Source organism: Pseudorca crassidens, chromosome 16 (genome assembly GCF_039906515.1).
Source record: "Pseudorca crassidens isolate mPseCra1 chromosome 16, mPseCra1.hap1, whole genome shotgun sequence".
Taxonomy (NCBI): domain Eukaryota; kingdom Metazoa; phylum Chordata; class Mammalia; order Artiodactyla; family Delphinidae; genus Pseudorca; species Pseudorca crassidens.
In genome coordinates, this window is record NC_090311.1 from 84,610,732 (window position 1) to 84,622,982 (window position 12,251).

The window sequence follows — 12,251 nt, forward strand, 5'->3', positions numbered from 1 at the left end:
GTGGAAGCCCGCGACCCCCCCAGTGTCTACGGCCAAACCACCCTAGACGGGCCCGATCTCGACTCGATCTCGGAAGCTAAGCAGGGTTGGGCCTGGTTAGTAGTTGGATGGGAGACCTCCCGGACGGGAGAGCTCCTGGGAACGCCAGGTGCTGTAGGCTTTTTGCCTCCCGCTACACACCTTCTCCTTTTGTCGACCGTGGCAGTCGTGGCGGTGGCGGCGGTGGCGGCGGTGGTGGCGGCGGCCGTCTCCGCCCCCGCCGGGTACCGCTGCAGGCCCCACCTCCTCAGGACCCTCCCACCACAGCAAGTGTCTGATGGGGCGCTCCCCGCCTGCCTGAGCGGCCAGGCGGCCAGAAGTCGTCCCTGGAAGGCAGCGGCACACCAGACGCTCCGTTGGTCCCCTGACTCGAAGCAGACATGGCCGCGGACCTGGGTGCCGTCCATGCGGCCCGCGAGCCCCTCGACCTGCACCTGGCGGCCCCCACTGGAGCCCAGCCCCGGCGCCGCCACCTGTCTGCCGGGGGGTGTCTCTCCACAGCTCCATCCGGAAAAAGCCCCCCCTCCACCGTTTCGCCGTGGCCTGGTGCCGGAGAGGTATAGAGGGCGCAGGCCGCTTCCGCGGGCCTGCCGTCCACCTGGGCCGGTGTCCTGAGCTCGGACGGTGGTGTGGAGGCAAGGGTGGCGTTGCTGGGTCTAAGGGGCTTTGCCAACTCAACGGTGGCTCCCACTTCCTTCGGGCCAGCTGCTGTCGGGCAGGAAGGCCGGCCCGGTCTGCGACAGGGCTGCGCCTAGCGCAGCGTGGGCAGTCAGGTGGGATGCCCAAAGGACCGCAGGCCCCGGGCCCTGAAGCCTCCGGGGCCACATCCCTGTGAGCGACCTGCGGGATCCGGGGTGGGAGGCCAAGCGCCGAAACGTTTCCTGGGTCCCTCCCGCCCTGGGCTGGGTGGTCGCCAAAACCTCCGACACCACCTGGTCCCCGAGACCTCCGTTCCTCTGCCTAGGCGGGCGGGCCGCTGGGCTGGCGGTAAGTCCCATGGGCCTGCTAAGCTGCGCCTCAAGAGGCAGCCTGCGACCCACTGACACCTACTGTCAAACCAGCCTAGATGGGCCCGATCAAGTCTGGATCTCGGAAGCTAAGCAGGGTCGGGCCTGGTTAGAACTTGGATGGGAGACCTCCTGGATGGGAGAGCTCCTGGGAATGCCGGGTGCTGTACGCTTTTTGCCTCCCGCTCTGCTTTCTCCTTTTGTCACCCGCGGTGTCAGTGGCGGCGGCCGTCTCCACGCCTGCTGGGTACCAGGTACCACTGCAGGCCCCACCTCCTCTGGCCCCTCCCACCACAGCAAGCGTCTGATGGGGCACTCCCCACCTGCCTGACTGGCCAGGCGGCCAGAAGGCGTCCCTGGAAGGCAGCGGCACACCAGACGCTCCAGGGGCGGCCTGACGTCACCCAGACATGGCCGCGGACCCGGGTGCCGTCCGTTCGGTCCGTGAGCCCCGCGAGCTACACCTGGCCGCAGCCACAGGAGCCCAGGCCCGGCTCCACCACCTGTCTTCCAGGGTGTCTCTCCACAGCTCCATCCGGAAAAAGCACCCCCTCCGCCGCTTCGCCTCGGCCGTGGGCGGGAGTAGGATCGAGGGCCCAGGCCGCTTCCCCGGGCCTGCCGGCCCCCTGGGCCGGGGTACAGAGCTCGGACGGTGGTGTGGGGGCAAGGGTGGCGTTGCTGGGTCTAAGGGGCTTTGCCAACTCAATGGTGGCTCCCACTGGCTTCGGGCCAGCTGCTGTTGGGCAGGAGGGCCGGCCCGGTCTGCGGCTGGGCTGCGCCTAGCGCAGCGTGGGCGGTCAGGTGGGATGCACAAGGGACCGCAGGCCCCGGGCCCTGAAGCCTCCGGGGCCACATCCCTGTGAGCGACCTGCGGACTCTGCGGTGGGAGGCCAAGCGCCGAAAAGTTTCCTGGGTCCCTCCCGCCCTGGGCTGGGTGGTCGCCAACTCCTCTGCCACCGCCTGGTCCCCGAGACCTCCGTTCCCCTGCCTAGGCGGGCGGCGGGGCCCTGCCGGGGCGGGCGGGCCACTGGGCCGGCGGTAAGTCCCAAGCGCCTGCTAAGCTGCGCCTCAAGTGGAAGCCCGCGACCCCCCCAGTGTCTACGGCCAAACCACCCTAGACGGGCCCGATCTCGACTCGATCTCGGAAGCTAAGCAGGGTTGGGCCTGGTTAGTAGTTGGATGGGAGACCTCCCGGACGGGAGAGCTCCTGGGAACGCCAGGTGCTGTAGGCTTTTTGCCTCCCGCTACACACCTTCTCCTTTTGTCGACTGTGGCGGTCGTGGCGGTGGCGGCGGTGGCGGCGGTGGTGGCGGCGGCCGTCTCCGCCCCCGCCGGGTACCGCTGCAGGCCCCACCTCCTCAGGACCCTCCCACCACAGCAAGCGTCTGATGGGGCGCTCCCCGCCTGCCTGAGCGGCCAGGCGGCCAGAAGTCGTCCCTGGAAGGCAGCGGCACACCAGACGCTCCGTTGGTCCCCTGACTCGAAGCAGACATGGCCGCGGACCTGGGTGCCGTCCATGCGGCCCGCGAGCCCCTCGACCTGCACCTGGCGGCCCCCACTGGAGCCCAGCCCCGGCGCCGCCACCTGTCTGCCGGGGGGTGTCTCTCCACAGCTCCATCCGGAAAAAGCCCCCCCTCCACCGTTTCGCCGTGGCCTGGTGCCGGAGAGGGATAGAGGGCGCAGGCCGCTTCCGCGGGCCTGCCGTCCACCTGGGCCGGTGTCCTGAGCTCGGACGGTGGTGTGGAGGCAAGGGTGGCGTTGCTGGGTCTAAGGGGCTTTGCCAACTCAACGGTGGCTCCCACTTCCTTCGGGCCAGCTGCTGTCGGGCAGGAAGGCCGGCCCGGTCTGCGACAGGGCTGCGCCTAGCGCAGCGTGGGCAGTCAGGTGGGATGCCCAAAGGACCGCAGGCCCCGGGCCCTGAAGCCTCCGGGGCCACATCCCTGTGAGCGACCTGCGGGATCCGGGGTGGGAGGCCAAGCGCCGAAACGTTTCCTGGGTCCCTCCCGCCCTGGGCTGGGTGGTCGCCAAAACCTCCGACACCACCTGGTCCCCGAGACCTCCGTTCCTCTGCCTAGGCGGGCGGGCCGCTGGGCTGGCGGTAAGTCCCATGGGCCTGCTAAGCTGCGCCTCAAGAGGCAGCCTGCGACCCACTGACACCTACTGTCAAACCAGCCTAGACGGGCCCGATCAAGTCTGGATCTCGGAAGCTAAGCAGGGTCGGGCCTGGTTCGAACTTGGATGGGAGACCTCCTGGATGGGAGAGCTCCTGGGAATACCGGGTGCTGTAGGATTTTTGCCTTCCGCTCCGCTTTCTCCTTTTGTCGCCCGCGGTGGCGGCGGCGGCGGCCGTCTCCGCCCCCGCCGGGTACCAGGTACCGCTGCAGGCCCCACCTCCTCAGGCCCCTCCCACCACAGCAAGCGTCTGATGGGGCACTCCCCACCTGCCAGACCGGCCAGGCGGCCAGAAGGCGTCCCTGGAAGGCAGCGACACACCAGCCGCTCCAGGGGGCGGCCTGACGTCACCCAGACATGGCCGCGGACCTGGGTGCCGTCCGTTCGGCCCGCGAGCCCCGCGAGCTGCACCTGGCCGCAGCCACTGGAGTCCAGCCCCGGCACCGCCACCTGTCTTCCGGGGTGTCTCTCCACAGCTCCATCCGGAAAAAGCACCCCTTCTGCCCCTTCGCCGCGGCCGTGGGCAGGAGCAGGATCGAGGGCCCAGGCCACTTCCCCGGACCTGCCGGCCACCTGGGACGAGGTCCTGAGCTCGGACGGTGGCGTCGGGGCAAGGGTGGCCTTGCTGTGTCTAAGGGGCCGTGCCAACTCAATGGTGGCTCCCAGTGGCTTCGGGCCAGCTGCTGTAGGACAGGAGGGTCGGACCAGTCTGCCTCTGAGCTACGCCTACCACAGCGTGGGCGCGCAGGTGGGATGCCCGAGGCACCGCCGACCCCGGGCCCTGAAGCCTCCGGGGCTACGTCCCTGTGAGCGGCCTGTGGGATCTGGGGCGGGGCACGAAGCGCCGAAAAGCTTGCTGTGTCCCACCCGCCCTGCGCTGGGAGGTCGCCAACTCCTCCGCCACCCCCCGGTCGCCGAAACCTCCGTTCCCCCGCCTAGGCGGGCGGCGGGGCCCTGCCAGGGCGGGCGGGCCGCTGGGCCGGCGGTAAGGCCCAAGGGCCTGCTAAACTGCACCTCAAGAGGCAGCCCGCGACCACCCCAGTGTCTACGGCCAAACCACCCTAGACGGGCCCGATCTCGACTCGATCTCGGAAGCTAAGCAGGGTTGGGCCTGGTTAGTAGTTGGATGGCAGACTTCCCGGACGGGAGAGCTCCCTGGAACGCCAGGTGCTGTAGGCCTTTTGCCTCCCGCTACACACCTTCTCATTTTGTCGACCGTGGCGGTCGTGGCGGTGGCGGCGGTGGTGGCGGCGGCCGTCTCCGCCCCCGCCGGGTACCGCTGCAGGCCCCACCTCCTCAGGACCCTCCCACCACAGCAAGCGTCTGATGGGGCGCTCCCCGCCTGCCTGAGCGGCCAGGCGGCCAGAAGGCGTCCCTGGAAGGCAGCGGCACACCATATGCTCCGTTCGTCCCCTGACTCGAAGCAGAAATGGCCGCGGACCCGGGTGCCGTCCATGCGGCCCGCGAGCCCCTCGACCTGCACCTGGCGGTCCCCACTGGATCCAGCCCCGGCGCCGCCACCTGTCTGCCGGTGGGTGTCTCTCCAAAGCTCCATGCGGAAAAAGCCCCCCCTCCACCGTTTCGCCGCGGCCGGGTGCCGGAGAGGGATAGAGGGCCCAGGCCACATCCGCGGGACTGCCGGCCACCAGGGGCGGGGTCCTGAGGTCGGACGGTGGTGTGGGGGCAAGGGTGGAGTTGCTGGGTCTAAGGGGCTTTGCCAACTCAATGGTGGCTCCCACTGGCTTCGGGCCAGCTGCTGTCGGGCAGGAGGGCCGGCCCGGTCTGCGACAGGGCTGCGCCTAGCGCAGCGTGGGCGGTCAGGTGGGATGCACAAGGGACCGCAGGCCCCGGGCCCTGAAGCCTCTGGGGCCACAACCCTGTGAGCGACCTGCGGGATCTGCGGTGGGAGGCCAAGCGCCGAAATGTTTCCTGGGTCCCTCCCACCCTGGCCTGGGTGGTCGCCAACTCCTCTGCCACCGCCTGGTCCCCGAGACCTCCGTTCCCCTGCCTAGGTGGGCGGCGGGGCCCTGCCGGGGCGGGCGGGCCACTGGGCCGGCGGTAAGGCCCAAGAGCCTGCTAAGCTGCACCTCAAGTGGAAGCCCGCGACCCCCCCAGTGTCTACGGCCAAACCACCCTAGACGGGCCCGATCTCGACTCGATCTCGGAAGCTAAGCAGGGTTGGGCCTGGTTAGTAGTTGGATGGGAGACCTCCCGGACGGGAGAGCTCCTGGGAACGCCAGGTGCTGTAGGCTTTTTGCCTCCCGCTACACACCTTCTCCTTTTGTCGACCGTGGCAGTCGTGGCGGTGGCGGCGGTGGCGGCGGTGGTGGCGGCGGCCGTCTCCGCCCCCGCCGGGTACCGCTGCAGGCCCCACCTCCTCAGGACCCTCCCACCACAGCAAGTGTCTGATGGGGCGCTCCCCGCCTGCCTGAGCGGCCAGGCGGCCAGAAGTCGTCCCTGGAAGGCAGCGGCACACCAGACGCTCCGTTGGTCCCCTGACTCGAAGCAGACATGGCCGCGGACCTGGGTGCCGTCCATGCGGCCCGCGAGCCCCTCGACCTGCACCTGGCGGCCCCCACTGGAGCCCAGCCCCGGCGCCGCCACCTGTCTGCCGGGGGGTGTCTCTCCACAGCTCCATCCGGAAAAAGCCCCCCCTCCACCGTTTCGCCGTGGCCTGGTGCCGGAGAGGTATAGAGGGCGCAGGCCGCTTCCGCGGGCCTGCCGTCCACCTGGGCCGGTGTCCTGAGCTCGGACGGTGGTGTGGAGGCAAGGGTGGCGTTGCTGGGTCTAAGGGGCTTTGCCAACTCAACGGTGGCTCCCACTTCCTTCGGGCCAGCTGCTGTCGGGCAGGAAGGCCGGCCCGGTCTGCGACAGGGCTGCGCCTAGCGCAGCGTGGGCAGTCAGGTGGGATGCCCAAAGGACCGCAGGCCCCGGGCCCTGAAGCCTCCGGGGCCACATCCCTGTGAGTGACCTGCGGGATCCGGGGTGGGAGGCCAAGCGCCGAAACGTTTCCTGGGTCCCTCCCGCCCTGGGCTGGGTGGTCGCCAAAACCTCCGACACCACCTGGTCCCCGAGACCTCCGTTCCTCTGCCTAGGCGGGCGGGCCGCTGGGCTGGCGGTAAGTCCCATGGGCCTGCTAAGCTGCGCCTCAAGAGGCAGCCTGCGACCCACTGACACCTACTGTCAAACCAGCCTAGATGGGCCCGATCAAGTCTGGATCTCGGAAGCTAAGCAGGGTCGGGCCTGGTTAGAACTTGGATGGGAGACCTCCTGGATGGGAGAGCTCCTGGGAATGCCGGGTGCTGTACGCTTTTTGCCTCCCGCTCTGCTTTCTCCTTTTGTCACCCGCGGTGTCAGTGGCGGCGGCCGTCTCCACGCCTGCTGGGTACCAGGTACCACTGCAGGCCCCACCTCCTCTGGCCCCTCCCACCACAGCAAGCGTCTGATGGGGCACTCCCCACCTGCCTGACTGGCCAGGCGGCCAGAAGGCGTCCCTGGAAGGCAGCGGCACACCAGACGCTCCAGGGGCGGCCTGACGTCACCCAGACATGGCCGCGGACCCGGGTGCCGTCCGTTCGGTCCGTGAGCCCCGCGAGCTACACCTGGCCGCAGCCACAGGAGCCCAGGCCCGGCTCCACCACCTGTCTTCCAGGGTGTCTCTCCACAGCTCCATCCGGAAAAAGCACCCCCTCCGCCGCTTCGCCTCGGCCGTGGGCGGGAGTAGGATCGAGGGCCCAGGCCGCTTCCCCGGGCCTGCCGGCCCCCTGGGCCGGGGTACAGAGCTCGGACGGTGGTGTGGGGGCAAGGGTGGCGTTGCTGGGTCTAAGGGGCTTTGCCAACTCAATGGTGGCTCCCACTGGCTTCGGGCCAGCTGCTGTTGGGCAGGAGGGCCGGCACGGTCTGCGGCTGGGCTGCGCCTAGCGCAGCGTGGGCGGTCAGGTGGGATGCACAAGGGACCGCAGGCCCCGGGCCCTGAAGCCTCCGGGGCCACATCCCTGTGAGCGACCTGCGGACTCTGCGGTGGGAGGCCAAGCGCCGAAAAGTTTCCTGGGTCCCTCCCGCCCTGGGCTGGGTGGTCGCCAACTCCTCTGCCACCGCCTGGTCCCCGAGACCTCCGTTCCCCTGCCTAGGCGGGCGGCGGGGCCCTGCCGGGGCGGGCGGGCCACTGGGCCGGCGGTAAGTCCCAAGCGCCTGCTAAGCTGCGCCTCAAGTGGAAGCCCGCGACCCCCCCAGTGTCTACGGCCAAACCACCCTAGACGGGCCCGATCTCGACTCGATCTCGGAAGCTAAGCAGGGTTGGGCCTGGTTAGTAGTTGGATGGGAGACCTCCCGGACGGGAGAGCTCCTGGGAACGCCAGGTGCTGTAGGCTTTTTGCCTCCCGCTACACACCTTCTCCTTTTGTCGACCGTGGCGGTCGTGGCGGTGGCGGCGGTGGCGGCGGTGGTGGCGGCGGCCGTCTCCGCCCCCGCCGGGTACCGCTGCAGGCCCCACCTCCTCAGGACCCTCCCACCACAGCAAGCGTCTGATGGGGCGCTCCCCGCCTGCCTGAGCGGCCAGGCGGCCAGAAGTCGTCCCTGGAAGGCAGCGGCACACCAGACGCTCCGTTGGTCCCCTGACTCGAAGCAGACATGGCCGCGGACCTGGGTGCCGTCCATGCGGCCCGCGAGCCCCTCGACCTGCACCTGGCGGCCCCCACTGGAGCCCAGCCCCGGCGCCGCCACCTGTCTGCCGGGGGGTGTCTCTCCACAGCTCCATCCGGAAAAAGCCCCCCCTCCACCGTTTCGCCGTGGCCTGGTGCCGGAGAGGGATAGAGGGCGCAGGCCGCTTCCGCGGGCCTGCCGTCCACCTGGGCCGGTGTCCTGAGCTCGGACGGTGGTGTGGAGGCAAGGGTGGCGTTGCTGGGTCTAAGGGGCTTTGCCAACTCAACGGTGGCTCCCACTTCCTTCGGGCCAGCTGCTGTCGGGCAGGAAGGCCGGCCCGGTCTGCGACAGGGCTGCGCCTAGCGCAGCGTGGGCAGTCAGGTGGGATGCCCAAAGGACCGCAGGCCCCGGGCCCTGAAGCCTCCGGGGCCACATCCCTGTGAGCGACCTGCGGGATCCGGGGTGGGAGGCCAAGCGCCGAAACGTTTCCTGGGTCCCTCCCGCCCTGGGCTGGGTGGTCGCCAAAACCTCCGACACCACCTGGTCCCCGAGACCTCCGTTCCTCTGCCTAGGCGGGCGGGCCGCTGGGCTGGCGGTAAGTCCCATGGGCCTGCTAAGCTGCGCCTCAAGAGGCAGCCTGCGACCCACTGACACCTACTGTCAAACCAGCCTAGACGGGCCCGATCAAGTCTGGATCTCGGAAGCTAAGCAGGGTCGGGCCTGGTTCGAACTTGGATGGGAGACCTCCTGGATGGGAGAGCTCCTGGGAATACCGGGTGCTGTAGGATTTTTGCCTTCTGCTCCGCTTTCTCCTTTTGTCGCCCGCGGTGGCGGCGGCGGCGGCGGCCGTCTCCGCCCCCGCCGGGTACCAGGTACCGCTGCAGGCCCCACCTCCTCAGGCCCCTCCCACCACAGCAAGCGTCTGATGGGGCACTCCCCACCTGCCAGACCGGCCAGGCGGCCAGAAGGCGTCCCTGGAAGGCAGCGACACACCAGCCGCTCCAGGGGGCGGCCTGACGTCACCCAGACATGGCCGCGGACCCGGGTGCCGTCCGTTCGGCCCGCGAGCCCCGCGAGCTGCACCTGGCCGCAGCCACTGGAGTCCAGCCCCGGCACCGCCACCTGTCTTCCGGGGTGTCTCTCCACAGCTCCATCCGGAAAAAGCACCCCTTCTGCCCCTTCGCCGCGGCCGTGGGCAGGAGCAGGATCGAGGGCCCAGGCCACTTCCCCGGACCTGCCGGCCACCTGGGACGAGGTCCTGAGCTCGGACGGTGGCGTCGGGGCAAGGGTGGCCTTGCTGTGTCTAAGGGGCCGTGCCAACTCAATGGTGGCTCCCAGTGGCTTCGGGCCAGCTGCTGTAGGACAGGAGGGTCGGACCAGTCTGCCTCTGAGCTACGCCTACCACAGCGTGGGCGCGCAGGTGGGATGCCCGAGGCACCGCCGACCCCGGGCCCTGAAGCCTCCGGGGCTACGTCCCTGTGAGCGGCCTGTGGGATCTGGGGCGGGGCACGAAGCGCCGAAAAGCTTGCTGTGTCCCACCCGCCCTGCGCTGGGAGGTCGCCAACTCCTCCGCCACCCCCCGGTCGCCGAAACCTCCGTTCCCCCGCCTAGGCGGGCGGCGGGGCCCTGCCAGGGCGGGCGGGCCGCTGGGCCGGCGGTAAGGCCCAAGGGCCTGCTAAACTGCACCTCAAGAGGCAGCCCGCGACCACCCCAGTGTCTACGGCCAAACCACCCTAGACGGGCCCGATCTCGACTCGATCTCGGAAGCTAAGCAGGGTTGGGCCTGGTTAGTAGTTGGATGGCAGACTTCCCGGACGGGAGAGCTCCCTGGAACGCCAGGTGCTGTAGGCCTTTTGCCTCCCGCTACACACCTTCTCATTTTGTCGACCGCGGCGGTCGTGGCGGTGGCGGCGGTGGTGGCGGCGGCCGTCTCCGACCCCGCCGGGTACCGCTGCAGGCCCCACCTCCTCAGGACCCTCCCACCACAGCAAGCGTCTGATGGGGCGCTCCCCGCCTGCCTGAGCGGCCAGGCGGCCAGAAGGCGTCCCTGGAAGGCAGCGGCACACCATATGCTCCGTTCGTCCCCTGACTCGAAGCAGAAATGGCCGCGGACCCGGGTGCCGTCCATGCGGCCCGCGAGCCCCTCGACCTGCACCTGGCGGTCCCCACTGGATCCAGCCCCGGCGCCGCCACCTGTCTGCCGGTGGGTGTCTCTCCAAAGCTCCATGCGGAAAAAGCCCCCCCTCCACCGTTTCGCCGCGGCCGGGTGCCGGAGAGGGATAGAGGGCCCAGGCCACATCCGCGGGACTGCCGGCCACCAGGGGCGGGGTCCTGAGGTCGGACGGTGGTGTGGGGGCAAGGGTGGAGTTGCTGGGTCTAAGGGGCTTTGCCAACTCAATGGTGGCTCCCACTGGCTTCGGGCCAGCTGCTGTCGGGCAGGAGGGCCGGCCCGGTCTGCGACAGGGCTGCGCCTAGCGCAGCGTGGGCGGTCAGGTGGGATGCACAAGGGACCGCAGGCCCCGGGCCCTGAAGCCTCTGGGGCCACAACCCTGTGAGCGACCTGCGGGATCTGCGGTGGGAGGCCAAGCGCCGAAATGTTTCCTGGGTCCCTCCCACCCTGGCCTGGGTGGTCGCCAACTCCTCTGCCACCGCCTGGTCCCCGAGACCTCCGTTCCCCTGCCTAGGCGGGCGGCGGGCCCTGCCGGGGTGGGCGGGCCACTGGGCCGGCGGTAAGGCCCAAGAGCCTGCTAAGCTGCACCTCAAGTGGAAGCCCGCGACCCCCCCAGTGTCTACGGCCAAACCACCCTAGACGGGCCCGATCTCGACTCGATCTCGGAAGCTAAGCAGGGTTGGGCCTGGTTAGTAGTTGGACGGCAGACCTCCCGGACGGGAGAGCTCCTGGGAACGCCAGGTGCTGTAGGCTTTTTGCCTCCCGCTACACACCTTCTCATTTTGTCGACCGCGGTGGTCGTGGCGTTGGCGGCGGTGGCGGCGGCGGTGGCGGCGGTGGTGGCGGCGGCCGTCTCCGCCCCCGCCGGGTACCGCTGCAGGCCCCACCTCCTCAGGACCCTCCCACCACAGCAAGCGTCTGATGGGGCGCTCCCCGCCTGCCTGAGCGGCCAGGCGGCCAGAAGGCGTCCCTGGAAGGCAGCGGCAAACCATATGCTCCGTTCGTCCCCTGACTCGAAGCAGACATGGCCGCGGACCCGGGTGCCGTCCATGCGGCCCGCGAGCCCCTCGACCTGCACCTGGCGGTCCCCACTGGAGCCCAGCCCCGGCGCCGCCACCTGTCTGCCGGTGGGTGTCTCTCCACAGCTCCATCCGGAAAAAGCCCCCCCTCCACCGTTTCGCCGCGGCCGTGTGCCGGAGAGGGATAGAGGGCCCAGGCCGCTTCCGCGGGCCTGACGGCCACCTGGGGCGGGGTCCTGAGCTCGGACGGTGGTGTGGGGGCAAGGGGGGCGTTGCTGGGTAAGGGGCTTTGCTAACGCAAAGGTGGCTCCCACTGGCTTCGGGCCAGCTGCTATCGGGCAGGAAGGCTGGCCCGGTCTGCGACAGGGCAGCGCCTAGCGCAGCGTGGGCGGGCAGGTGGGATGCCCAAGGGACCGCAGTCCCCGGGCCCTGAAGCCTCCGGGGCCACATCCTTGTGAGCGACCTGCGGGATCTGGGGTGGGAGGCCAAGCGCCGAAAAGTTTGCTGGGTCCCGCCCGCCCTGGGCTGGGTGGTCGCCAACACCTCCGCCACCACCCGATCACCGAGACCTCCGTTCCTCTGCCTAGGTGGCCGGCGGGGCCCTGCCAGGGCGGGCGGGCCGCTAGGCTGGCAGTAAGGCCCAAGGGCCTGCTAAGCTGCGCCTCAAGAGGCAGCCCGCGACCCACCGACACCTACTACCAAAGCAGCCTAGACGGGCCCGATCAAGTCTGGATCTCGGAAGCTAAGCAGGGTCGGGCCTGTTTCGAACTTGGATGGGAGACGTCCTGGCTGGGAGAGCTCCTGGGAATACCGGGTGCTGTAGGCTTTTTGCCTCTCGCTCCGCTTTCTCCTTTTGTCGCCCGCGGTGGCGGCGATGGTGGCGGCGGTGGTGGAGGCAGCCGTCTCCGCCCCTGTCAGGTACCGCTGCAGGCCCCACCTCCTCAGGCCCCTGCCACCACAGCAAGCGTCTGATGGGGCACTCCCCACCTGCCTGACCGGCCAGGCGGCCAGAAGGCGTCCCTGGAAGGCAGCGGCACAACAGCTGCTCCGGGTGGCGGCCTGACGTCACCCAGACATGGCCGCGGACCCGGGTGCCGTCCGTTCGGCCCCCGAGCCCCACGAGCTGCAGCTGGCCGCAGCCACTGGAGCCCAGCCCCGGCGCCGCCACCTGTCTTCCGGGGTGTCTCTCCACAGCTCCATCCG

At 69.8% G+C, this 12,251-nt stretch overlaps 7 pseudogenes; all 7 read left to right on the plus strand.

The window, feature by feature from the left end:
• The first annotated feature begins 24 nt into the window (after window positions 1-24).
• Window positions 25-160, plus strand: LOC137209776 (5S ribosomal RNA; annotated as a pseudogene).
• Window positions 161-2,142: 1,982 nt separating this feature from the next.
• LOC137209777 (5S ribosomal RNA) lies at window positions 2,143-2,278 on the plus strand (annotated as a pseudogene).
• A 1,983-nt stretch (window positions 2,279-4,261) lies between these two features.
• Window positions 4,262-4,397, plus strand: LOC137209710 (5S ribosomal RNA; annotated as a pseudogene).
• A 937-nt stretch (window positions 4,398-5,334) lies between these two features.
• LOC137209778 (5S ribosomal RNA) lies at window positions 5,335-5,470 on the plus strand (annotated as a pseudogene).
• A 1,982-nt stretch (window positions 5,471-7,452) lies between these two features.
• On the plus strand, window positions 7,453-7,588 carry LOC137209779 (5S ribosomal RNA; annotated as a pseudogene).
• A 1,986-nt stretch (window positions 7,589-9,574) lies between these two features.
• On the plus strand, window positions 9,575-9,710 carry LOC137209711 (5S ribosomal RNA; annotated as a pseudogene).
• Window positions 9,711-10,646: 936 nt separating this feature from the next.
• On the plus strand, window positions 10,647-10,782 carry LOC137209661 (5S ribosomal RNA; annotated as a pseudogene).
• Window positions 10,783-12,251: the final 1,469 nt, after the last annotated feature.